The 3,848-nt window shown below is 45.6% G+C and overlaps 1 pseudogene; it reads left to right on the top strand.

The window, feature by feature from the left end:
- Positions 1 to 2,966: 2,966 nt before the first annotated feature.
- On the top strand, positions 2,967 to 3,599 carry LOC126512501 (proteasome subunit beta type-3-like; annotated as a pseudogene).
- The last annotated feature ends 249 nt before the right edge of the window (positions 3,600 to 3,848 follow it).

Below are 3,848 nucleotides of genomic sequence, written 5' to 3'. Positions count from 1 at the left end.
TGGTCAGTGCTGAGATCCCGGGTGGACACTGTAATGTGCGCTATAGTGGATGTGGGGTGATGCCATGGTTAGTATCCTAAGTAGTCACGTACCCTTTTGGACAGGCTGTCACTACCCTCACAAAAGCTCAGGATATGCTGATCCTTGCTCTGTAATTATGAAGATCGTCTGAGAAGAGGTGTCAGTTCCAAGCTAGTGACAGAGCTGTGGGCATGACTGTAACGGAAACCGAATGTTAATGAACTTCCACCTCAGTTTACCTTGGGGGATAAAAGGTGTCTGGAGAATAAACGCAAGTGATCTTCAGGATTTGAATGAAGCCTGAGACTCTCTTCCGATATAGCTGTGTGAACTGTGTTTCAATTATTCCCGTGCCTCCACACCGGTCCAGAGAGAGGAAAAATAGTTTATGTTGGGGCATCGGACCCCGACAGGGTGAAGCAAGCAGTTCTAGCCAGAAGTCAGTGCTGTGTTGGTGAAAGAGCCACAGCCCAGGAAGTGTTTGTGTGTGTGTGTGTGTGTGTGTGTGTGTGTACACGTGTGTAGGCAGAGCTCAGATAGTATTTCTCAAGTACCTTTTACTTTTTCTTAGTGTATACACATGTTTGTGTGCCTGTGCAGGAGCTTTTGTGTACAACTGCTTGCCTGTGGAGGTTAGAAGTCAGCTTTGGGTTTCTCTCTCAGTTGTTCTTCACTTTATTTTTTAAGATGGAGTCTCTCATTTTATCTGGAAACTCACTGATTCAGCTAGACTGGCTGTCCAATTGAACCCAAGGATCTGCTTCTCTCTATCTCCCCAAACTGGGATTACAAATGCCTCTGCTCTCTGCTTTTCTGTAGGTTCTGGGGACTGAACTCCAGTTCTTGGGCTTGCACAGCAGGTTCCTTACAGATTTAGCTACCACCCTGCCTTCCTTGCTGTTTGAGACAGGATTTCTAATTGTCCTGAAACTTCTTCAGGTAGGCTATACTAGCTGGCCAGTGGACACCAGGAATCTAATTGTCTCCGTCTTTTGTCTCTCCATCACTGGCATGCCACGATGCATGGCTTTTTAGTTATGTTCTGGGGATTGATCTCTGGTCCTCATGCTTGTACATGCGTTTATCAACTAAGACATCTCCCCAGAACAGACTTTCTACTTTCTAATGCCACCTCTGCCTATCCCCATCAGGGTATGGTTGGACAGTAACTTCCCACCTCTAGATCTCAGTTTACTGCTTTCTAAAGAAAAGAATGGGGTACAAAATCTTGAACGCCCATCACATTCAAATTCGCTGTGGGTCTTTGAATTGAGGCTTGTGGTGGGGCTGAGGATGTCACTCAGTGTTAAAGTGTTTATAAGGCATTGGGTTTGACCCCCAGCCCTTCAAGAAGTGAACCAAATCCTGTAAATATACAAGGAAGCAGATTTGGGGGACAGTTGTTCAGCTACGGCAAGAAGGAAAAGAGAATCCAGAAGAGACTTGCTTGGGGCTGGTCTCTGTGAAGGTGGATGTCTGCTGGGGCAAAGCCTCTAACGTTTGCTGGGATTCTATTTAGGGTTGTGGGAGGAAGAAGTGTGGGATGATTCACAGAACTTTGGCTAACTCAAGCAAGACTAGTGCTGCCATTTAGCCGAGAGGGCGGAGCACATTTATAATGTAACTTTGATAGATCAGGAAGAGGCTACATCATTTATGCTTGGTACCTGGAAACAAGCTGGGGCCAGAGCAGACATCAGCTGTGGGCTTGGTTGTGACTTGAGAATCCTTCACAGTATGTCTCAGAGCTGACGCTTGAGATAAACTCATCAGCGGAGTCCACTATACTTGTTGAACAATTGGGAAGGTAGGGAAATATGCGATCGATTTCTTAAGAATTCTCAAATGAATGACTTCACCTTCCGTAATTGCTTACATTAATGGGATTGGATTCCCGAGAAACTCATTTTCCTAGGAATCAATGCAAAGAGAAGATTGACAGGGTTAGGGAGATTTCTTCTCTGATACCTGGCTGTTGCATCTTTCATTGTCAACTAGAACCCCTTGCAACATGGGCTAGTGTGTGCCATTGCAGTAGGACACTCTGTAGAGTTCTTGCTGTTGCCGTTCACATCTGGTCCTTCATGGCTTTGGGTCACAGCAAATGACTGATTGTTGGTTGGCTTACATGCATTTGAATTAACGAAAGAGCTCGCTTTAATGTGACCTCAGAACATTAAACAACACTGCTAAGTATTCATAAAGCACTTACTCTGCACTGGGTACCAAAGGTTTAGTAGCACCAAGGGGGAGAACAGTATGGGCAGTGTTTCATCATCATTAAGGCAATATTGACTGGGAACCTACTTCACAAGCCCAGCTCGATACTAACACACAGCACAGCGTGCAATCCAGTTCTCACCTAATGTGGCTCCATTTCCTAGGGATGCTCTCCACAGAGTACCACTGATCCATTGAGTATTCTAAGGTCATAGGAGCACTGAGCTCAGACCTTCCAAAGAATGTGGTTTCCACTTTTTTTCCTTAGACACACGCTAAGAACGTTTTCTCCACTTTATAAGTCAATGTCTGAGGGCCAAGCAGGATCAGTAATTTCCCAAGGACACATACCTGATTTGTTGGGAAAGTTGTTCTCAGCAGGGTTGCTTTGGCTTCCAAGAGAAATTCAGCAATGTCAGAAAATGTGTTTTTACTTTCTCAGCTTGGAAGGTGCCGCTGGTATCTAGTGAAGGGGCCAAAGAAGCTGCTAAACAGCTTACGGTGCATAGGGCAGTCTGAGACAAAGCTGATCAGCCTCATGCCAGCTGCTTCAAGTGTGCTTGGCCCAGAAAGCATCAGAACTGTAGTTCTCATTAGGTCACAGGTGAAGGGATGATAAGTCTACAAACGTGCATGTATTCATATTTCACATTTAAAAATTCAAACATGGAGAGAAAGCCAGAGCCAGTTTACAGTGGTGAGCAGAGTCTTAGTAGACTGTGATCATGGCTATTATGTCCTATAACAGAGGGGCTGTCATGGTCATGAAGGGAAAGAACTATGTGGCCATTGCTGTAGACAGGTGTTTTGGGATCCAGGCCCAGATGGTAGTAACCACAGACTTCCAGAAGATCTTTCCCATGGGTGACAGACTCTACACAGGGCTAGTGAGGCTGACCACCAGTGTCCAGACAGTTGCTCAGCATGGGCATCATTGTTCCAACTGAACCTGTATGCGCTGAAGGAAAGTCGGTAGATCAAGTCTTGTACCCTCATGAGCATGGTGGCTGACCTCTTGCATGAGAAATGGTTTGGTCCCTACTACATGGAGCCTGTTGTTGCTGGGTTGGATCCAAAGATCTTTAAACCTTTCATTTCCTCTCTAGACCTCATTGGCTGCCCCATGGTGACTGATGACTTTATAGTCAATGGTACCCGCTCGAAACAAATGTATGGGACGTATATGAGTCTCTCTGGGAGATCAACATGGATCCAGAACACCTGTTTGAAACCATTTCCCAAGACATGGGAATGCTATGGACTGGGATGCTGTATCAGGCATGGGCATCATTGTCCTCATCATTGAAAAGGACAAGATCCCCACCAGGACACCTAAGGCCCAGATGGACAAACCCTGAGCTCTGGACCCAGGTTCCTTTTGTTGTTTTCCTTTTTAATAACGTTGCTTTTCCTTAACAAACAAAACCAAAAACCAAACCAAAACAAAAAACCTGAATCAGGAGGAGACACTTTCCATTCAAACCATTGTAGGTCACAGGAGGCATGCCTGTGACAGTTATGCAGTCCTGGGTTCCTTCAGCTCAATTTGTTTCCTGTCCACCATGAGGTAAGTAGCCTGTCACATGCTCTGGCTGCTGTGAGGCTCT

Source organism: Alexandromys fortis, unplaced genomic scaffold (assembly GCF_014885135.2).
Source record: "Alexandromys fortis isolate MF-2015 unplaced genomic scaffold, M_Fortis_MF-2015_v1.1 scaffold_111, whole genome shotgun sequence".
Taxonomy (NCBI): Eukaryota; Metazoa; Chordata; class Mammalia; order Rodentia; family Cricetidae; genus Alexandromys; species Alexandromys fortis.
Note: the sequence above shows the minus strand (reverse complement) of the source record. Positions and strands in the feature narration are given on the sequence as shown.